The sequence below is a fragment of the Prionailurus bengalensis genome, chromosome B3 (assembly GCF_016509475.1).
Source record: "Prionailurus bengalensis isolate Pbe53 chromosome B3, Fcat_Pben_1.1_paternal_pri, whole genome shotgun sequence".
Taxonomy (NCBI): Eukaryota; Metazoa; Chordata; class Mammalia; order Carnivora; family Felidae; genus Prionailurus; species Prionailurus bengalensis.
Window position 1 is genome coordinate 142,784,496 of NC_057355.1, and position 23,806 is coordinate 142,808,301.

The window sequence follows — 23,806 nt, forward strand, 5'->3', positions numbered from 1 at the left end:
AGAGGATCTCTAATTCACTCTGCCAAAAAATCCGTTCCACACTGTCAGCCCCACGTCTTTCTCCTCACGGCGGAATAAATTAGGTGCTGCCGTTGGAAACGAAGTACGCTGTTTGGCCCGGGACGCTTCGTTAGCTACCTTTCTTGAGAAAAGATGATTAATCTTGTTATGCCCCGAGAAAGGGTTAGGGGTATGGCTGAACCAGTTTTGCGTGCTTTTAAATATCAACTCTTGTCAATTTTGTGTTTCTCGGTGAGGAAGCAACACGTGACGGTTTTGTGCAAGAGAAATACTGGCTTTGATTTCAGGGGGAAAAAATACAACAGTTTTGCCTAGCTTAAAAAAAAATCTTCGGGGGCACCTGATTGGCTCAGTCGGTTAAGCGTCCGCCTTCGACTCAGGTCACGATCTCATGGTTTGTGGGTTCGAGCCCCACGTCGGGCTCTGTGCTGACAGCTCAGAGCCTGGAGCCTGTTTCAGATTCTGTGTCTCCCTCTCTCTCTGACCCTCCCCCACTCACGCTCTGTCTCTCCAAAATGAATAAACGTTAAAGAAAATTAAAAAATCTTCAAGGCAACAATTCAAATGGGTATACATTTGTATGGATTTTCGGTTGTAGAAGAGAGAATCTGATAGATTATCAGGACTGACAGATAAAACTACCTGTTAGAGAGAGAGGTATAGGGATGTAAAAAGACTGTAAACTTGGCATATAAGTTATTGCGTCGAGTTATTAATTTGCATACTAATCCAAATCAATAACTAGTTATCAACTAAAGTGAACAAAACCTTGGACATCCTGAACACTTAGGTTTATGCTCCAGAACATCTGGCCCAGAGTCCTCTTTGCACGGTGCATGGAGGGGCTGGTGCCCGGGCTTTGAGGCTCTGCGGACTGCCAGCCTGAGGGCCAGCCGGGACCCAAGGGGGCCACCGTCCTGTGTCTGACACACCTGTAGCCTTCTGCAGTGTTGTGTTGCTCCTAAGTAACTTCTATGAGACCACACTGTTCTCTCCCCAAACACTGAAGGATAAAGAGGGAAGGTGGCACTGTTTGCCATTTTCATGGAAATTCACAGAAGGAGAGGGCCTGCAAAGATTCAAGGCAGAGCTGATCTTCACTTTATTTCATTTTAAATGTTGTATTTATTTATTTTGAACAAGAAGGAGAGAGAACCCAAGCACGGAAGGGGCAGAGGGAGGGAATCCCAAGCAGGCTCTACGCTGTCAGCATGGAGCCCAACGTGGGGCTCGGTTGTACGGCCCTGGGATCGTGACGTGAGCCGAGATCAAGAGGTGGACGCTTAACCCGCTGATCCACCCAGCCGCCTTCCAGAAATTCATCTTTAAATAAGAACCCAAAAAGAAGGTCACAGGAACCAATTTTATTATAAAGCATTTTTTTTAATTAGTAAGTCTTTTTTTTTTTAATATATGAAATTTATTGTCAAATTGGTTTCCATACAACAAGGAAGTCTTAAAAAAAAGAATGGAGTCTGTTAGAATACAAGTTAAAGCTGTTTTAGAGAACATGGCGGCTTGCAACATGCAACCTGTTCAAGCCCTTCCAATTCCCCTCCCCTCCCCTCCCCTCCCCAAGCTCCATGAATCCTACAGCACATGGACCAGTCAGCTCCCAGCCATGAGGATGTCTTTCCCCACACTCCTAGGCCATGACTGCACCTCTGTAGAATGGCCATCAAGCAGGCGGGGGTCTCAGCGGTCCTTATTATAGCAAAGACAAACTGTGGGTGACTTTGTGCTAGACTCCGAGTGACGGTACTAGGCCGATAGGCTCTTTAATGTCCCGGCAATCCTGTGGTGGGCAGGCTGAGTTACTCGGGTTTACAGGTAGAACAGCTGAGGCTCAGAGAGGCAGAGTAATTTGCTCAAGGTCACACAGTTAGGGAGGCGCAGAACCAGCTGTTTCAGACTCTGGGTGGTTTGATTCCAGAACTGTCCTGTACAACCCACAGCTCTGAGTTTTGAGCATTGCCTCATCATTTTGAAATCCGTGAGTCTGAATTTCCCCCGGTGCTTAAACAGGCCTGTGAGGCTTTGTTTTAGAAACAAACTGTACGTCTTCAAATGCGCTAACACTGCATCCCCTGTCGTGCCACGGTGAACACAGACTTATTTTAGAGAAAACTGTAATGATCTCTTTTTCGTGTACAAACAATGGTTTCTTCTTGTCTGCCTTTGTTAAAATGGGAATGAATAGATATTTATTTTCAGGAGCAGAATAGCAGCTTTGGAATACTTTCTGCAGCATTGACTGGATGGCAGAATTAGAGATTCGTAGATTAACTCCTAAGTGATCGATGGGGGGACATTTCTGAGTTGTCTTTTGTGGGGTTTTCATAAGCTAAGAGGATGTGTATGTAGGGTGTTTGTGATTTATCTCCTTTCTCTGCATGGTCTGAAAGGTAAACCACGTTGGTGATGCTGGCATTGCTTCTGTCATGGAGATGCTTATAAGAGGAGCATTTTTTTTTTTCATTCATGTGAAATTCACATAGAGTGTTCTGTTAGTTTCAGGTATGCAATATGGTGATTCAACAATTCTATCCACGACTCAGTGCTCATCATAATCCTAACCTGTTTCACCCATCCCCCCACCCACCTCCCCTCCGGCAGCCATCAGTTTATTCTTTATATTTAAGAGCCTGGTTTTTCGTTTGTGTCTTTTTTCTTTGCTCGTTTGTTTCTTAAATCCCACACGTGAACAGAATCTGACTGACTTATTTCACTTGGCACGATATACTCCAGTTCCATCCATATTGCTGCAAGTGGCAAGATTTCATTCTTTTTGATTGCCGAGTAATACTCTCCCTTGTATATATAGACCACATCTTCTTCATCCATTCGTCTCTTGAGGGACGCTTAGGTTGCTTCCATATCTTGGCTGTAGTAAATAACGCTGCAGTAAACATAGGGGTCCATTTATCTTTTTGAATTACTGTTTTTGTTTTCTCTGGGTGAATACCCAGTAGTGGAATTACTGGGTTGTAGGGTAGTTCTGTTTTTAATTTTTTGAGGAACCCCCATACTGCTCTCCACAGTGGTTGTACCAGCTTGCATTCCTGCCCATAGTGCCCGAGGGTTTTTTTTTTTTCCCTACATCCTCACCAACACTTGTTTCTTGTGTTGTTGATTGTAGCCATTCTGGCAGATGTGAGGTGATATCTCACTGTAGTTTTGATTTGTATTTTCCTGGTGATGAGTGATGTGGAGCATCTTTTCACGCGCCTCTTGGCCATCTGGATGTCTTCTTTGGCAAAATGTCTGTTCACGTCCTCTGAGTTTTTTTGAGGAGCGTTGAGTTATATTAGTTCTTTATATATTTTGGATATTAACTCCTTACCAGATAATTTCATTTGTAAATTCTCCCATCCCATTGCCTCTCTGTTTTGTGGATCGTTTCCTCAGCTATGTAAAAGCTTCCTATTTTGCTGTAATCCCAAGTTTAATTTTGCTTTTGTTTCCCTTGCCACAGCAGACATGTCTAGAAAGAAGTTGTTATGGCTGATGTCAGAGAAATTAGTGCCTGTGTCTTCTATGACTTTCATGTTTTCAGGTCTCACGTTTTGGTCTTTCATCCATTTTGAGTCTATTTTCGTGTATGGCGTAAGAAAGTGGTCCAGGTTCATTCTTTTACATGTTACTATCCATTTCTCGGACTTTTTCCCATTGCATGCTGTTGCCTCCTTTGTTATAGGTCAATTGACCATAGAAATGTGGGTTTATTTCTGAACCCTCTAGTCTGTTCCGTTGATCTGTGTGTTTACTTTTGTGTCAATACCAAACTGTTTTGATTATTACAACTTTGTAGTATATCTTGAAGTCTGGAATTGTGATGCCTCCAGCTTTGTTTTTCTTTTCTTTTTGAGCTTATTTATTTTGAGAAAGGGAGACTGTGAGCAGGGGAGGGGTAGAGAGAGGGGGAGAGAGAATCCCAAGCAGTCTCTATGCTCTCAGTGCAGAGCCCATCGTGGGGCGTGATCTCACGAACCATGAGATCATGACCTGAGCCAAAATCAAGAGTCGGATACTTAGCCAACTGAGCCACCCAGGCACCCCTCCTTTTCTTTTTCAAGGTTGCTTTGGCTATTTGGGGTCTTTGGTGGTTCTGTACAAATTTTAGGATTATTTGTTCCAGTTCTGTGCAAGGTGCTATTGGTATTTTGATAGGAATTACATTAAACCTGTGGATTATATTGGGTGGTATGGACATTTTAACAACATTGGTTTCCCCAATCCATGAACATGGTATATCTTTCCACGTGTTTCTGTCATCTTCAATTTCTTTCATCAGTATTTTATAGTTTTCAGAGTACAGGCTTTTCACCTCCTTGGTTAAAATTTTCCTAGGCATTTTATTCTTTTTGGTGCAGTTATATAAATAGTGTTGCTTTCCTCATTTCTGTTCCTGCTGCTTCGTTGTTAGTTTATATAAACGCAACAGATCTCTTTGTTAATTTTGTATCCTGCAACTTTGCTGAGTTCGTTTCGTGTTTGCTGGGAGGTAAAAGGCGGCTCGTGGAAGATAGGGATCTGAAGGAGCGAGAATGTGGGTATTGCCCTGTGGCAAGTACTTCTCACGGGATGCCTGCTGACACTTCAGAGCACAGATGTCCACATCACGTGTTCTTTTACTTCTCGCTCACCCTTGCCTTTTATGCCTCATTTCTCATACAGTGTTTGTTGCATGGGCTTTCGTTACATCCCCTCCTTTCGGAGGGTTATTACCGATATCAGATGCTGTCGGTGGAAGGTGAAGTGTGGCCTGGGGACATCTGTGGGCCGAGATCTGACTGGAGTCCCACAACACGCCGTCTGTAGGCAGACACGTACCCCTGGTGCTGGAGATGCACACCCGGAGGTCTTGGCCCTGGATGCTCAGCTCACCCAGAGCCTCTGGTGACATCTGGAGTCCACTTCTTGTGTTCCTGGTCCCCGGGTTTTCTCCACACCACCCCCAGTTTGGCCCAGCTTTGGAGGCTGTGTATTTTGTTTGAAATGAGGAGAGCTTAGGTTGAAATGGTACGGTTGTGAGACTCCGGTACAAAACAGACTTCTATCCGGGAGGCCACACAGCCAATTCCGAGGAGAGGAAGGAGTCCACTGCCGCGTGGATTTGTGTGCCCGTCTTTCTGCTCTGGGCCCTTCGCTTTGACACTGGAGGTCAGGGGTCACACCGTCTGGTCCATGTTGCATCACCTGCGCGTGATTTTGTGACATCAGGCTTTGACCACTCGAAAAATACTGACTCGCTGGATTGTGCAGCTCTTGAGTTTGTGCAGACGCAGCGTGTGCCTCGGTTGTTCCTTCAAGTGGAAATGGTGTTTCCTGAAGAATGTTCGCAGCTCAGCTTTGCCGCGAGACAACCGGTGCGCTTTGGTCAGTGCAGCAAATGTGCTGTATGTGCACGCGCCGTTTGTCACTCAGAAGAGTAGAGACGTGCTCTTAAGGGTGGAGTTTCAATAAAATTAGTATCTCTTGCGGCTTCAGCAAGGACATTCTTACATGCACTTGGCATTTTTTTCTGCAAGTGGCGGCAAAGAGCACGGTGACCCGGTGCCGCCACCTGGACCCGGCTAAGGTACCTGAAGTTCGACCCACTTCTCCTTTTCATGTGTGGACACAGGGACAGAGGCCGATGAAATCGTGGTGTCACGATGGCAATGGTTTTGGCCTCATGGACTTCCTGAAGGGCTCTCAAGGGTCTTGGATCTTCCATTTATTGATTGATTTATCTATCTATCTATCTATCTATCTATTTATGTGTTTATTTCTGAGAGAGAGAGAGAGAGAAAACGAGCGAGTGGGGAAGGGGCAGAGAGAGAGGGAGACGCAGAATCCGAAGCAGGTTCCAGGCTCTGAGCTGTCGGCACAGAGCCCGACACGGGGCTCGAACTCACGAACCGTGAGATCACGACCTGAGCCGAAGTCAGACGCTTAACCGACTGAGCCTCCCAGGTGCCCCAAAGCCAATCTCTTTTTTATTTTTTATTAAAAAAAATTTTTTTTAATGTTTATTTATTTTTGAGACAGAGAGAGACAGAGCATGAACAGGGGAGGGTCAGAAAGAGAGGGAGACGCAGAATCCAAAGCAGGCTCCAGGCTCTGAGCCGTCAGCACAGAGCCCGACACGGGGCTTGAACTCACGAACTGTGAGATCATGACCTGAGCCAAAGTCAGACTCTTAACCGACTGAGCCTCCCAGGCGCCCCTGGATCTTCCCTTTAGAACCACTGCTCAAGTGTTAGAAACAGCTCTTAATGCAGCACCTCCCTGAAGGGTCAGCTTTGTGGCAGGTAATGCTGAAGATCCCAAAAAGGAATGTCACGGTCCGTGTTTTCAGGGAGGTCACAGTCTGATGGAGACTGGGTGAAGTAAGTGTGGTGATCATGCTCAGCCAAGGTGATGCTCTGCAAATACGCGGAAGAATCACCCAGCCCAGCTCGCTGCTGTAGCGCTGGCCATGAGAGGTGTTTCTCTGGGGAAATAGCAATGATGAGATGAGCTTCGAAGAGAAAGAAGCCAGGTAAGGGACAGGGGAAGAAGGTGTCCCCCAAAGGCAGGTGGTTTGGGAAAAGGCTTGAAGTACTTGGGGAGCTAGAGGTGGTCCAGCTAGGGCTGGAGCCCAGGAGCTGGGTGGGGTGGGGGGTTGCGTGGGGCTACACTTTACGCAGAAGCTGGGCCCCAAGAGCTGAGTATTTCATCCCAAAGACGTGGAGACGGCTACAGGATTTGGGCAGGGCTGTGAGGTGGTCAGATCACTCTGACGTTACAAAGAACGGGAAGGAGGCCGGTAAGACTCTTGGTGGCTGAGCCAGCTGGGGCGCCCCCGGGAGCCCGGAAAGCAAACGTCAGGACAAACCAGGTGGGGATGACAGACCTAAGATCTGTGGACATTGAGGACCTATTTCATAGTCTAAACACTGAAAAATTTAGCGTGCGCACGATTTGATGATTGATTTAGTATTGAGGGGAAGAAACATGGCAACTGTCAAGGACACGCCAAGACTGTAGATTAATGACTGGCTGTCGGTGGTGTGTTCAGAGGTGAGGGAGCCTGGGAGGGTGGTGACAGGCAGGACGGTGGATGTGACTTCACAGATGGTATTCATCTGCACACAGACACGGATATGTACACGTACGCCCACGTCCGTGCCTCCGGGTGACGATGTCAGTGGACTGATGGAGCCAGGCCTGGAGGTGGGGGCAGTTCTGGGCCCGAGATTTCAAGGAGAAGCGGCCAGTAGAGGACGTGACCGAAGCGCTGAGAGTGGGCAAGAGCACCCGGGAGGAGAACGGCTCAAGCACACAGAGATGTCAGGGTGGGGCAGCAGGCTGGGGAGGGAGGAAGCCTGGTCTTCCTGGTCCTGACGCCTCTAGAAGAGAGTAGAGAGAATGTTGAACATCAGCATCAACTTCCACTGAATGCTGCAGCGTGATCTGAGTGTGCTTCTAAAACGTTTTGTAATGCTTTTGTTTTTTTGAGAGAGAGAGTGAGCGAGAGAGAACGAGTGGGGGAGGGGCAGAGGGGGGGGGGACAGAGAATCGGAAGCGGGCTCCAGGCTCCAAGCTGTCAGCACAGAGCCCGACGAGGGGCTCCAACTCACTAACCACGAGATCACGACCTGAGCCAAAGTCAGACGCCTAACTGACGGAGCCACCCAGGCGCCCCTATACACTGTGTCTTTTGAAGTCAGAGGGGGGTTAACCCAGTGTTTTATCTTACTAATACGTTATTCTCATGTTTGTGCTTACCGACGATGAATTGTATGGCACGTTATTCTCGCTGTGATCAATGCTGGTGCGTCCCAGAAAAACGGTCACCCACCTCCTTGCAGGGGGAGGTACCTTAAGAAAAAAACTTGCATGCTTCTTGGTTCTTCTGGTGGCTGTCAACGCTTGGGACGTGGCAGCTGGCAGGGAGAGGATCTTGACACCTCCGCGGACCTTTCCAGACTTTGCTTCCGTATCAGAGTTTTACTCTTTGGTTTGAAACGACTTCTTAGCAAACCAGTCCCACACATATCCAGCTAGACAAGGGAGAACATCGGATCATCGTTTTCCCATGAACCTAATACACTTTCTTTGAGCAGACTAAGTCCTCCCTGCCACGTGGCACAGGGTACCCTCGCATCAGATGAGGATCCAGGGGTCGGTTCAGAACTGAACCTGCGGTTTGCCTGGGCTCAGCTCTGGTAACAATGGTGTTGAGGTGTCATGTGGGAGCAGTTGCTACAAAGTGGCCCGAAGGGTACCGATCGGGAGGAGATGAGAAGCTTGAGAAGAGACAGCAGTGCTTAGAAGACACCCAGAGCCCCGAGGCAGGTTTGGGCTGTGATTTTTACAAAGCCAGCACACTTCCTAGCCGTGGAATCACCTGTTCCAGAAAGTTCCTTCCCCTTATATCCTTGGCCGATTGACGTCGAGGCTGGGTGATAACCAACCTGGTTAGGGATTCTTGCATGAACTTCTAAATCTGTCCTGCTTTTATAGAAAGTTCTTTAAATTCAGTGTCTCGGCATTGTGACCCCGTGAAATAGGGTCATTGTCCCTAATGTACAGATGAGGAAATGGAGTCTAGGGTTAAATGGTCCGTTCAGGGTAATACGCTCATAGCCTGGGTCTTTTATGGGCTCTTTCTGTTTATTGCACCTGCTGCCTTCTGTGTCAGGAGGAAGGGGACACTTATCTCTTCCAACACAAGAGATTCTATCCCATGTGACAGCAAATGATGAAATGGAATAGGAACAGATCTAAAAATCACTTAGGTTAGGATCGACGATCACATTTCTACTTGCTTCCCCACGTGTTCTGTAATATACTTCTGTGGCTAACCACAGACCATTAACAGCAAGTGTATCTGTGGTTAGAAAACTACAACATTCCCTCCCTCTCAGGAGGGCCATGAATCAGGAAGGCAGGTTGAAGCTTTAGATGATGGCACATCACTGTGGAACACTGACTAACAGGAACAGACAGACAGCCTGGTGTGCAGAAATGAGAGATTGGGTTGCTCTTTTTTGAACAAAGGCATTTTGCAGCCTGGGAGGTGGTTGCAAATGATTGCAAATAGGAACTCTGGCATCTAACCAGAGGGCAGACTATATATATCTTCAGTAGAGTTAGGACTACTTATCATTCTAGGGTTCTTTGTCCAAAAAAATCCACTTTTTTTAGACCATGGCACCATCACTGACGGTGTTTTTTTGAGTATCAAATATAGGAGCTGTGTATGAGAATATATGTGCAGGTGTGTGTGTGTGTAAGGGGGGACTTGGTGGCTGACAGATAATTATTTAATGAGCTTGTTTGAATAGCACTGGTAATAATTACCTCATATTTATTAAGTACGGTGGCATTTTCTTCTTTTTTCTTTTTTAATTTTTTTAATGTTTATTTTTGAGAGAGAGAGAGAACGCGCAGGGGAGGGGCAGAGAGAGAGGGAGACACAGAATCCGAAGCAGGCTCCAGGCTCCCAGCTGTCAGCACAGAGCCTGACGTGGGGCTTGAACCCACAAACCGCAAATCACGACCTGGGCCAAAGTTGGATGCTTAATTGACTGAGCCACCCAGTCGCCCCTTTTCTTTCTTCCTTTTTTTAAAAAAGTTTATTTATTTAGTAATCTCTACACCCAATGTGGGGCTTGACCTCACGGCCCCGAGGTCAAGAGTTGTGTGCTTTTCCATCTGAGCCAACCAGGTGCCCCAGTGACATTTTCAAAGTGCTCTCACAGGTGTCACGGGAGGCAGTGCTCCCGCCAGGGCTCGCAGAAAGTCAGGCCTGGCCAGGGGGTGAGATGGGAGAGGAGATCTGTCCCCCCCACCCCTTCTTGCTCTGATGCCTGTCTTCGTCCATATCCATTCTCCTTCTGTGGCCTTCTCTGCGCAACACCTCTTGGACGGGGACCCCCGAAACCAGTCGCTGTCCATTTTGCTTTAAAATGCCTTTGTGGGGCGCCTGGGTGGCGCAGTCGGTTAAGCGTCCGACTTCAGCCAGGTCACGATCTCGCAGTCTGTGAGTTCGAGCCCCGCGTCAGGCTCTGGGCTGATGGCTCAGAGCCTGGAGCCTGTTTCCGATTCTGTGTCTCCCTCTCTCTCTGCCCCTCGCCCGTTCATGCTCTGTCTCTCTCTGTCCCCAAAAAAATAAATAAACGTTGAAAAAAAAATAAATAAAAAAAATAAAATGCCGTTGATTTCCCTTTTGTTATGATGTGGGTCCCGCGTGGAAGGCATCGGACTTGAATTTGCCCACACAGGTTAGCGGCCGAGAAGGCTCATCGGGAGTGACCTGCTAGGCGGCCACGCTCGTCTGCTTTCGCTCGTGTTTCTGATCATTTCCATTCTTCGGTCCCCATCTCAGCCTGCTGAAACCTCCCTCTAGCCTCCTCACGTTTTTCAGCTCTCCCTCTTCTTGGCCCACTTTGCCCCACCAGACAGGCTGGTTGTCACCGGTCCAGTCCATCTGTGTTTTCTGGATTCACACCGGAGTGTCAGAGCTGTGACAGGCTGGGTTCCCGCATGCCTAAGTGCCGGGCCCTCCCGAAGCCACGTCCCCTGGGAAGAAGACCAAGGCCCCCCTCTGCCGTTCCAGCTTGGACTCTCCATCCGCCATGCCTCTCAGTCCCAGGGGGGTGGCGGGGGGGGGGGCTGACTTGGGATGCGCAGCTAGCGTCTTTTTCTATTGACTCCATTTCTTGTTATAAAATTGCCACTCAGGGGACCCTGCTGCCAGCAGAAGAGCTTCTTTTCTTAGGCGTGTGCTGGCTCCCGGCTCCCGGCAGAACGTGCCATGTTCGAGGGCCTCGTTGGCTGCCGACCTTGTCCTGGCCTCGCCGTGTCCCAGCAGGGGCATGGGAGCCGAGGCCCTTTCTGGCGGGGTGTGGCGGCGGCAGAGAATCGCGGCTCTTGGTCTCACGCGACCCGGATGAGACCCTGGGCCTGCACGTGATACATCCTCTCCCGGCCTGAATTTCTATCATCTGTAAGATTGGATCCGGTGATCGGATAATGCCCATGGCCGTGCTTTGCTCGTGGTGCAGACCAGCGTGCGTGGGAAGACTGCAGACCAGAGGATGCTAGTTCTTGTCCTCCCAGCATATATTCCCTGAGTGCCTCCAGCGTGCCTAGCCCACTTCTAGAAAGAACAGTGAAGGAAACAAACAAAACAAAGCGGTCCTTATAGAGGAGGAGCAACAAACAAACAAGTAAGCAAATAAACGAGCAGGTGATTTCCCAGAGTACAAGTACCCCCAAAGAAGGCAAACGGTGACTGAAATGACTTAGAGTGGGTGGTCCGGGTGACATTCCGTATCACTGAGGGTTAAGCACCGTTTCCCCCAGGAAACTCTCCCGACTGCCCCAGGCTAAAACAGGAATCACCGAGGCTTTTTGGAAGGAGGACTTACAACACGCGTAACGCTTTACGGTCAGGAGACCCAGGCTCAGAGAGATCCAGCAGTCGCCAGTATCTCATGGCCAGAACGTGGCAGAGCCGGGTGCCTGCCCGCAGCGTCTGCCCTTTGTTCCAGCTCTCTGATCTTCCCAGTCCCCCGGGACCTTATGCCCACCTCCGCTCCCGCACTCGCCGTAGCCCGTGGACGCTGATGTTTTCCTGTGTCTTTCCCTGTTAGCTTCTGCGCGCCTCAAGGATGGGAACTGTTACCTTTAGCATCCGGAGCCGGGCTGAGCACTTCCTGGGAGCTTCTCCCAAGGTCGCTGAATTCATAACCAGCTCCAGCCAGCCCATGGAAAGGGTGCCGTGGGTTTCCACTTAGGGGTTCAGAACCAGAATTCTGCCCTGAGGACTGCAGTGGGAACGGTCAGGTGGGATGTGTTGGGAGAGAAAATAGGGGGAAATGGAAATGAAGTCTCTTTCGCTTAGAAATAGTTGTTTTAGACCTTAGCATGTCTGTTCACAGGACCTATGACTTTTTAAACTGTCATACCTCTCAACTTTACTGTAAGCGAGCCGAGATCCCTACCCACGACGGCTGAAAGCCCTCGGCACAGTTGTCCAGGTGATTGTGTCGGCTTCAGCCAGTGTCCGTTCTTGCGAGGGGTGACCTTTTACACCTGGCAGGTCTGCAGCATTTCTTGTGTGCTTGCATGTGTCGATTTCGGGCAGGGATAGGGTACAGGTGAGCAGTGTGGGTGCACCGAGCAGGTGTCCGGCAGGGCTGGGGCTCCAGTGTGGCCACTCCCTCCGCTGAACGCAGCCCCTCAGAGCATCCTAATGTGAGCAGCGTGTCACAGCCTTCCGCGGTTCCCACCAGTCTGTGAAGATGCTCGTGCCCCACGACGCACGGACACTCAGTGCCTTTGTTCCCTGACTCGAGCAAAACCACTGCCACATAGCACCGTGGTGCTGTCCCCTGGTGATATCTCCCTGCTCCTTGGGAAAAACATCTTAGGGCAAATAAAAATGACTGTTTAGACTGTTGGAGAATTCTGTGCTATAAATGGGATTGCATTTGGGAGGAAAAAAAGCTGAAGTCCGCCTGATGCCAAAGAGGGAAAGTGAGTCAGGGACAGAAGGCGTGCGAGAGCTTCGTTGTGAGCAGGGATGTGCTACAAAACAAAGAACTGTGTATTGACCAGGAACAGAATGTGATTGTGGTTCAGAACATTGGAGACGACTATTCAAGGTGGTTCCAGATACCGATTTCAGTGAGCTGAGAGTGTCAGGAGATTCACCCACTTGCTTTTTGATTCATTCCAAGCCAGGCACTGTACGTGACTAGGTGCAGAATAAGTGTGGCAGTGGTGAGCACTCTGGTGGTCCTTCTCCACGGAGACCCATTTCGCAGCCCGGAGATACCCTGGCAGACCAGCCAGGCCTGGTGGGGACCCTTGTGTGGTGTCTGGACCTGGAAGGCACGGTACTATGAATACCGTTTTTGTGGGCTGAATTGTGTCCCCCTCCCCCAATTCGTGTGTTGAAGTTCTAACCTCTGGCACCTCAGAAGGTGGCTCTATTTGGAGATAGGGTCTTTAAACAGGTCATTACGGGGGCATCTGGGTGGCACAGCTGGTTAAGCGTCCAAATTCGGCTCTCATGATCTCACGGTTCGTGAGTTCGAGCCCCGTGTCGGGCTCTGGGCTGACGGCTCGGAGCCTGGAGCCTGCTTCGGATTCTGTGTCTCCCTCTCTCTCTGCCCCTCCCCCCACTCGTACTCTGTCTCTCTGTCTCTCTCTCTCTCTCTCAAAAACAAATAAAAACATCCAAAAAATTGATGTACAAGCTCATCAGCTGTTGTTTGGAACGGGGCACTTCTTTGGATGCCATTCTGTTTCTGTTTGGCAAATTCCTTTGGCTCCTTTAAAGCTCAGCCACTGCTGTGTTCATCACCGGGAAGCCCTCCAGACCCTCCGGGCCCACCTGAGGGCCCTCGTTCATGCCTCCTGGGAATGCCTACCTGTGTTCTTGCCCTTGCCCTCTTGTTAGTGCTGTTGTCTGCGCCCACGAGACTTTGCATGTTCACCACCCAGCACAGCCTCTGGCAGAGAGAGCGCGGGGATGCGTGAGAGTGTGGCTACGGTCGACTCCTGAAACACGGGTTGGAACAGCATGGGTTTTCTCGATGGATACAGCCCTGTAAATGTATTTTCTCTTCCTTAGGATTTTCTTAATAGCATCTTCTTTACTCTAGCTTACTCTATTGTAAGAATAAGGTATATATTACATACAACGCACAGAATATATGTTGACTGACTGCTGACGTGATCAGTAGGCTATTAGTAGTTAGACTGTTGGGGAATCAAAAGTTATATGTGGATTTTTGACTGTGGGGGTCGGCATTGCCAACCCCCTGTTGTTGAGGGCTGCATTGTATTATCCGTTTCTTGAAAGCCCATCATTCAAAATGGTTGAAAAATTGGGGTACGTGTTTAATGCCATGAAACATACATAAAAAAGTTGGCAATTTTAACCATTTTAACGTGTACAGATCTGATGATGTCAGCTACATTCACAAAGTTGTGGAACCAGCACCACCACCCATTTCCAGGACTTTGTCCTAACCCCAGACAGAAACTCGGGCCCCGTGAAGCAACAACCCCATTCTTCCCTCCCCCACCCCCTGGCAACCTCTAATCTGCTTTCTGCCTTTATGAATTTGCCCGGGCTAGATACTTCATATAAGTGGAATCGTGTAATATGTGTCTTTTCATGACTGGCGCGTTTCACTTGGCGTAGTATTTTCAGGTTCCAACCACCTTGTAGCAGGTGTCAAAACTTCATTTCTTTCATTGCCGAGTAATACCCATTGTGTGGATGCACTGTATTTCCTTTCTCTGGTCATCAGCTGGTGGAGACCCTGGTTGTTTCCATCTTCAAGCTATTGGTTTTTTTTTTTTTTTAATTTTCTTCATTTATTTATTTTTGAGAGACAGAGCACAAGTGGGGAGGGTCAGAGAGAGAAGGAGACAGAATCCAAAGCAGGCTCCAGGCTCCGAGCTGTCAGCACAGAGCCCGACGTGGGGCTCGAACTCACAAACTGAGATCATGACCTGAGCTAAGGTCGGACGTTTAACTGACTGAGCCACCCAGGCACCCATCATCTTCAGGCTGTTGTGAATAGCAGTGCCCTGGACATGACTGTGCAGATACCTGTTCGAGTCCCTGTTTTCGGTTCTTTTGGGTGTGCAGCCCATGAGTGGAATGGGGATTCTATGTTTAACTCTTTGAGGAACCACTGCCCTGTTCTCCGCAGTGGCAACATAGGAGGTTTAATCTCCCCACATCCTTGCCAACGTTTTCATTTTCAGTTTTGTTGATTATAGCCATCCTATCCTAGTGTGTGTGAAGGGGTGTCTCATTGTGGGTTTTTGTTTTTTTAGAGAGAGAGAGAGCATGAACAAGGGTGAGGGGCAGAGGGAGAGAGAGAGAGACTCTTAGGCAGGCTCCACACTCAGCATAGAGCCCAACACAGGGCTCTATCCCACGACCCTGGGATCACGACCCGAGCTGAAATCAAGAGTTGGACGTTCAACCGACTGAGCCACCCAGGTGTCCCATCACTGTGGTTTTGATTTACAATTTCCTAATGACTAAACTAGTGTTAAACATCTTTTCATGTGCTCAGTGGCCATTTTGTAAATCTTTGGAGAAATGCTTATTTAAGTCCCTTGCCCATTTTTTTTTTTAATCGGGTGGTTTCTTTTTGTTATTGAATGAAATGGTTGAAACTTTAAAAAGTGTGCTCCTAGAAAATGTGTACCCCTCCTAATACTTGGCTTTCTGGGAAGCTTATTCAATGAGGGTCTAGATGGACAAGGTCATTTTAATTATCTCCTATTCTTCCCCCTTCCCAGTCTCTTGGTTTCCCCCCACTTTTTTCTAGTATTCGCGTTTCAGATTAAACTTGAAATCGATCTTGAATAAAGAATCAAACTGCAAGGTTCACTTTGGAAAACGGCACAGCTCAAATGCACCCATATCCTTTTCACATGCATTTAAGAAACTAGAGAACTCATGTTATTATTAGGGAATTCGTATTATCCCAAAACACCCTTTAAAATAATAACATTACAGAAATGTACTCTGAGCAGTATTTCTTTTTTTTTTTTTTATAAATTTTTTTTCAACATTTATTTATTTTGGGGACAGAGAGAGACAGAGCATGAACGGGGGAGGGGCAGAGAGAGAGGGAGACACAGAATCGGAAACAGGCTCCAGGCTCTGAGCCATCAGCCCAGAGCCTGATGCGGGGCTCGAACTCCCGGACCGCGAGATCGTGACCTGGCTGAAGTCGGACGCTTAACCGACTGCGCCACCCAGGCGCCCCTGAGCAGTATTTCTCAACGTATTTTGGTTGGGCTTGGAAGCAGGGTTTTGAACGTGGAGAGGCAGATGTCTGCTTGGCTAGATCTGAATGCTCAGCTCCGTGGGTTGGTAGGGTGTTCAATGTCATTGTCCCCCTCTGAACACTCAGTGATGCAGCATGCTGTATCCCCAGCCCTGAGGGCTGCTCCCGCGGGACCATCAGCAGCTGTGAGCCAGGGGTTGTATCTTTTGTGGAATTTGGAATGAGCAATTTCCAGTGGGATTTTGAAAGCTAATCTAAGAGGGTAGAAATAGGGGTGGGGTGGAGTGGGGTGGGAGGTGGGAAATATATAGTTCTGCTGCGATTGCTGGAATATGTAATCACTGGCTTTGATTACAAATATTTTTCTTTTAGGGTGCCTGGGTGGCTCAGTCAGTCGAGCATCCAACTTCGGCTCAGGTCATGATCTCACAATTCATGGGTTCAAGCCCTGCATCGGGCTCTGTGCTGACATCTTAGAGCCTGGAGCCTGCTTCAGATTCTGTCTGTCTGTCTGTCTCTCTCTGCTCCTCCCCTGCTGGCACTCTGTCTCTCTCTGTCTCTCAAAAATAAATAAATGTTAAAAAAGTTTTTTACTATTTTCCTTTTTTTTCCCCCAAGGAAAAAGCTGCTATCACCTTTAGGTCCAGAAGTAGGCCAATGTATATTGTTTCCTTTCTTCGTTCAAACTGAATATTTTCTTTTCTTTTTTTTCTTTTCTTTTTTTCTTTTTTTTCTTTCCTCCTCCCCTTCTCCTTTGCATCCTGCCTTATACTATGAAGTGTTTTTGATATCTTTTAACATGTGAGTGTTTTGAGTAGGTTTTCTGGAATCATTAAGATACTTTCCTCCTTTTTTTTTTCTTTTTATACTGTTCTTTGTTTTTGTTGCTTCCTTTCCCCTTAGAAAAAAGAAACTTTCTGGGATTATCATTGACATACAATGATCTGAACATATTTTATTTTATTTTTTTTTTTTCAACGTTTATTTATTTTGGGGACAGAGAGAGACAGAGCATGAACGGGGGAGGGGCAGAGAGAGAGGGAGACACAGAATCGGAAACAGGCTCCAGGCTCCGAGCCATCAGCCCAGAGCCCGACGCGGGGCTCGAACTCATGGACCGCGAGATCGTGACCTGGCTGAAGTCGGACGCTTAACCGACTGCGCCACCCAGGCGCCCCTAATCTGAACATATTTTAAATGAACAATTTGGTAAGTGTTGAGATATGCATATATCTGTGAAGCCAGAACCACAATAGAGAGAATGAACATTATCATCCCCTGAAGTTTTTTGTGACCCTTTATCGGCCCCCTGTCTCCCCCCACCTTCCGAACACTGACCTCTGTCACTGTAGGTTAATTTGCATCTTGTGTAATTTTATATAAATGCAATCATAGAGCATGTACTCTATTTTCTGGCTTCTTTTTGCTGAGCATAATTATTTTGAGATTCATCCGTGGTGTTGCTTGTGTTAACATTAAAATGTTTTTATTACTGAGTCATATGTCCATTATATGCACGTATCACAGTTTGTGCATTCACTTAGTGATGGACGTTTGGGCTGTTTCCCGTCTGAGGCTATTACAAATCCCACTGCTCTGATCTTTGGTGTCCAAGTCTTTGTATGGGCGTATGTTTTCATTTCTCTTTGATAAACACCAGGGAGTGGAATGGTTGGACCAAACAGTGGGTATAGGTTTAACTGTTTTCCAAAGTGGTTGTACCATTTTGCATTCCCACGATTAGAGCATCGGAGATCCGGATAGAGTTGCTGTATGTGCTAACCCACACTTTTTGGTAATATATCTGTCTGATTTTGACATTAGAGTAATTCTGACCTATAGATGAATTGGGAAATAGCCCCTCTCTTCAAATGTCTGCAAGAGTTTACATATGGTTTGTATGATTTCTTCCTGAAATGGTTGGTGGACTCCACCAGTGAAGTTATCTGGGTATGGGGTTTTCTTTGCGGAAGGGTTTTCAACTATAAATTTAGTTTCTTTATTAAAACTATTTAGATTCTCTATGCATTCTCTCATAAGCTTTGGTAGTTTCATCTTTCAAAGAACTCGTATATTTCATCTAAGTTCTTGAATTTATTGTACAAAGTTGCACTTATTATTTCCTTAGTATCCTTTTAGTAGCTGTAGACCTGTAGTGATGTCACCTCTTACTCCTGATACTAACATTTTGCCCCTTTTCCTTTTTTGCTGAGTAATTTGGCTACAGGGTTGTCAATTGTATTTATTGTCTCCAAGCACCAGGTTTTGTCTTCATTGATTTTCCCTACTGTTTTGTTTTGTTGTCCTATTTCATTGATTTCTGCTCAGAAGTATATCACTTCCTCTCTTCTGCTTCCTTTGGGTTTTCTAAGTAGAAGCTGAGGCCATTTTCCTTCACCTCGTCCTCTCCTTTGTCCTTCTTCTCTTCTAATGTAGGTTTTTAGTGCTATAAAATTCTAGAATTTTAGCCGCAGCCCACCAGTTTTGGTATGCTGTGTTTTCATGTTTATTCAGTTGAAAATACTTTGTCCTTTGTAGCCAATTTCAGTTAATTTTTGTGACAGTTTGTAAGATCTACATCTAAAAATTTTTTTCATATGGGCCTCCTGTTGTTCAAGCACCATTTGTTCAAAATCCTGTCCTTTCTCCATAGAATTGCTTTGCTCTTTTGTCAAAGACTAGCTGCCTGGATTTGAGTGGTCTGTTTCTGGGCTATTCGTTCCGTTCGACTATATGTCTATTCTTTTCCCAATGACATGATGTCTTGATTACTGTAGCTCTATAAAGCTCATAAAGTCAGGTAGTATTAGTTCTTCGGTATCGTGTTGGCTATTCTGGGTCTTTTGCCCTTCCAAAGAAACCTTAGACTCAGTTTGTCGATATTCACAAAATAGCCTACTGGGATTATGGTTGGGATTGTGCTGAATCTACACTTGATCTTAGCCAAAAGGCCGAGAAGCGATTGTGCTGAATCTATAAATCAATTTGACATTGATTGAATTGACATTATAACAATATTGGGACTTCTAATCCATGAACATGGAATATCTATTTCTTTAGATCTTTTAAAAAAATTTCTTTGTAGTAATTTTACAGTTTTCTACATACAGATCCTGTACCTATTTTGCTAGATTTATACTTACGTAGTTCAGTTTGGGGGCACTATTATAAATGACATTGTGTTCTTAATTTCAAACCCCACTTGTTCGTTGCTGGTATATAGGAGAGCAATTGACTTTTGTATATTAACCTTGTATCAAGTAACCTTGTTAGAATCACTTACTAGGTCTAGGAATGGTTTTGGTGATTCTTTCGAGCTTTCTACAGAGACCATCATGTCATCTGCAAACCGTTCTATTTCTTCTTTCCCAACTTGTATACCTTTTACTTCCTTTCTGTCTCTTCTTGCACTTGCGAGGACTTTCAGTGTGATGTCCAGTAGGAGTGGTAAGAGGGACATTGGTGCCTTGTCCTCGTTGTGAGGGAGAAAGCTGCCAGTTTCTCATCATTAAGTGTGGTGTAGCTTTAGGCTTGCTGTAGATGCTCTTTATCAAGTCGAGGAAGTTCTGTGTTCCTAGTTTGCCGGAATTTCTCTTTATCACTGGTCTTAAGCAATTTGATTTTGCTCTGCATGGTATGATTTCCTTCGTGTTTGTGGTGCTTGGGATTTACTGAGCTGATTGATCTGTGGATTTATAATTTTCATAAAATTTGGAAAAAACTTCAGCCTTAGTTTCTCCAGTTATTTTTTGTTCCCTCCTCCTCCCTGCTCTTCCTTTAGGGACTTGAGTTACATGGATGTCCGCACACTTGAGCTTGTCTTAAAAACTCCCTGGTGTTCTAGTCTCATATTCTCTCTCCCCCTCCCCCCATCTCTGCCTCTCTCCCAGCCTCCTTCCAGGCTGTTTTCTCTCTATATTTCATTTTGGATAGTTTCTGTTGCTGTTTCTTCACGCTTACTAATTTTTTCAGTTAATCTCATCTAGTAGACTATAGTTTTCACGTCTAGTGGATTGTAGTTTGACTTTTTATTTTTTTATTTTTTTTTAATTTATTTTTTTTTTCAACGTTTATTTATTTCTGGGACAGAGAGAGACAGAGCATGAACAGGGGAGGGGCAGAGAGAGAGGGAGACACAGAATCAGAAGCAGGCTCCAGGCTCTGAGCCATCAGCCCAGAGCCCGACGCGGGGCTCGAACTCACGGACCGCGAGATCGTGACCTGGCTGAAGTCGGACGCTTAACCGACTGCGCCACCCAGGCGCCCCGTAGTTTGACTTTTTAAAATACACACATCTTCCATGTGTCCATCTGACATGGTCCATCTTTCCTCTGACTCTTGTACATATAATAAGGTCATAATAACAATGTGATTGTGTCCCTGTGCACTCTTTTGTCATCTCTGTCATTTCTGGGTGAGTTTGCCTGCTCGATTCTTTTCCTTATGATGGCTCATGTTTTCCTGCTTCCTTGAATGCCTGGTCCTCATGTTTTCTTGGATACCAGACATCATGAGTTTTACCTTGTTGGGAGCTAGGTATTTTTTTTATTCCTGTAAATACTTTCAAGCTTTGTTCTGGGATGCGGTTAAGTCACTTGGAAATAGTTTGATCCTTTTGCGTCATGCTCTTAAGCCTTGTTAGGAGGGGACCAGCATCTTAGTCTAGGGCAAAACCCTCTGAGTTCTCTACCCAATGCCCTGTGGATTATGTAGTTTTCCACCCTGGCTAATGATGACAGGAACTATTCCCAGCCCTGTGTGGGCTCTGGTGGGTGTCCTCTCTATTCTCTTTGGGTGGTTCTTGCCTCAGCCCACGGTAGTTTCCTCACACGCAAGTGCTGATCAGTCCCCAGCTGAAGACTCACGGGTCTTCTCTGCAGATTTCCAATGTCCTGTCTTGTGGCTCTGTCCCCTTCAGTGTTGTGCCCCGTGCGCTCACGGCTTTTCTGGACCTTCGGCCCTTTCTCCCCAACTTAGGGAGACCTGCGGGTTCACCGAGGTTCTCTCCCTGCATCACTTCCAGGAAACTCCAGGCCGTCTGCAGGACAATTGTGGGGTCACGTCTTCTGCTTATCATATCTGAGCGGTCACGGTCCCTCATTGTCTTCTGTCCAGTGTCTTGAAAACCTTTGTATGACATATTTAGTCTGTTCCTCTTAGCTGTTTTAGGTACAATGGCACATATAGTGCCTGTAAGTCCATCTTGGCTGGAGGCAGGAGTTGATGGCCCTTTCGAAACACAAAAAAAAGTAGTTATGTGATATTGATTTAAAAAAAAAAAAGGACAGAAAAAGCATTTTCCAGTAACAGCAATAATCAGCAAAAGAATGTGGGTGGTGGAGGCTGGGCTCAGATGCCCTTTGGATTCTAACCCCGGAGTGTTGGGGCCCCACCTTTTGATGGGAAACTAAGAGAGAAGTCCTACAATGAAAACCTGGGTATTTTCCTTTTTAGTGTCTTCCAAGAGCCCAACCTCTCCACTGAAATATCCTGAAGACAGACCGCTAGCTTCAGTGAGTTGTACAAAGTTTTATCTTGGGGAACCAATTACGTGGCTTTGGCCCCATTCATGGGTTTTCAACTACTTAAACTTTGCTCTTCTGACTTTCATCCCAACTATGGAAGGACAGGCTGTCACGTGTCTGAAACTAATGGAAACTGTCCAGTCTAGAAGATGACCCATGTTATGGGTAATGGAACCATAAAGTACTTTAAATAGAAAAAATTGTACACTAATAGAAATTAATACAAAATCATAAAAACAAGATTAGCTTTTATTTTTATTCTCTTTGCTGAAATGTTTTGAAACTATCGTATCAAACAAAAATTTGTTGAAGTGACCTTTTTATTTTTATTTTTTTTTTAAATTTTTTTTTCAATGTTTTTATTTATTTTTTTGGGACAGAGAGAGACAGAGCATGAACGGGGGAGGAGCAGAGAGAGAGGGAGACACAGAATCGGAAACAGGCTCCAGGCTCTGAGCCATCAGCCCAGAGCCTGACGCGGGGCTCGAACTCACGGACCGCGAGATCGTGACCTGGCTGAAGTCGGACGCTTAACCGACTGCGCCACCCAGGCGCCCCGAAGTGACCTTTTTAGATACTTTCTGGTTAAGTCCATTTAGGACCTGACCACATCTCATCTAGACGTGAATAACAGGGGCGCCTGGGTGGCTCAGTTGGTCGAGCGTCCGACTTCGGCTCAGGATATGATCTCGTTGTTCGCGAGTTCGAGCTCTGCGTTGGGCTCTCTGCTGTCAACAGAGAGCCTGCTCAGATCCTCTGTCTCCCTCTCTCTCTGCCCCTCCCCCACTGTCTTTCAAAAATAAACGTTAAAAAATAAAATTAGATGTGAGCCACAAATGTAGCAAATGAATATTACAACAGTCCCTTTGTAAAATGAACACTCGATGACAGCCTTCGGTCTTTTTCAAGTTCTGTGTTATGCTCATTATTTTGTCTGCTCTCCCCTTCCCCACCTCCGTGACATTTTAAAAAAAAATTTTTAACGTTTGTTTTTGAGAGAGAGAGAGACAGAGCACGAGCAAGGGAGGGGCAGAGAGAGGGGGAGACACAGAATCCGAAACAGGCTCCAGGCTCTGAGCTGTCAGCACAGAGCCTAATGTGGGGCCCGAACTCATGAACTGTGAGATCATGACCTGAGCCGAAGCCGGTGCTTAACCAGCTGAGCCACCCAGGTGCCCATCCACCTCCATGATTTTAAGTTTTCCTTCTGTGGTTGAGATTGGCAATCCTGCGTGACTTGTGTTAGTCCCCTCCCCCCTCCCCCTCCTCTCCCCCTCCCCCTCCTCTCCCCCTCCCCCTCCTCTCCCCCTTCCCCAGCGGTCCCCGGGACTGGCTGTGACCTCCTGCCCTCAGTGTTCCTCGTGCTGCTGGACTTCAGAACAAAGGCCAAGTTTTAAAGCATGTTGCTTCACACCTTATTGGGGGGTTCTTTTCTGCTCAACTGCAGGATCTCTTGTTTGCTTTAAAACTGTAAAGTGGGGGGCACCTGATCGGCTCAGTCGGTTAAGCATCTGACTGTTGATTTGGGCTCAGGTCATGATCTCACGGTTTGTGAGATGGAACCCCGTGTCAGGCTCTGTGCTGACGGTGCAGAATCTGCTTGGGATTCTCTCTTCCTCTCTCTGCCCTTCCCCCCCCTGCCAAAAATAAATAAATAAACTGGAAAAAAAAAACCCTATAAAGTGGAAAAAAAGAATTAACCATACAGTGTTTAGGTCTTTTAGTCTCTGACAGAAACAAGAAACAAAATCACTTCTGCGGAGGTGGTGTGTGTGTGCACGTGCATGTGTGTAAGTGTGCGTGCATGTGGGGGGTCACCAGTATGTGAGGTGTGTCTGTGTGTGTAAGCTCGTTGTGGGATAAGTGCATGTGAGTGCATGTACATGTGGCGTGTACATGTACACGTGTGTGTGTGTGTGTGTGTGTGTGGTATTAAATAATCACTTCAAAGATTTCAAGGAAGGGGCACCTGGGTGGCTCAGTTGGCTAAGCATCTGACTTAGGCTCAGGTCATGATCTCACAGTTCATGGGTTTGAGCCCCTCGTCGGGCTCTGTGCTGACAGCTCGGAGCCTGGAGCCTGCTTGGGATTGTGTGTCTCCCTCTCTCTCTGCCCCTCCCCTGCTCATGCTTGCTCGCTTCCTCGCTCTCTGTCTCTCTCTCTCTCTCTCAAAAATAAACATGGGAAGTCTGTTGGCTTGATAACTCTGGTTAGGCAAAATGAAATGAGAGTATATTTCACGATAAAGTAATTAACCCATTTTCTGAATGCTCAACTGGAGAATTTCAAGGCTGTTCTTTCTGTGAGTGATTGTTTCTATTCTCCCTCTTTGCCTCATTCATTATTCACTAGTTGAAACCCAGAAGCTCACCTGAAATCCTGCTCTTCCCGCTTCACCTGTGAGATGATCCAGGGGTGTCTTGTCCTCACATTGCATCTCTAGCTGGGCTTTTT

General features: G+C 46.8%; 1 protein-coding gene and 1 pseudogene across 3 annotated transcripts in view; one reads left to right on the plus strand and one right to left on the minus strand.

The window, feature by feature from the left end:
* EML1 (EMAP like 1) overlaps nucleotides 1-23,806 on the plus strand; it is a 186,430-nt gene that overhangs the window by 72,221 nt on the left and 90,403 nt on the right. The gene's annotated exons all lie outside the window — the stretch shown is intronic.
* Nucleotides 18,647-18,790, minus strand: LOC122469917 (annotated as a pseudogene).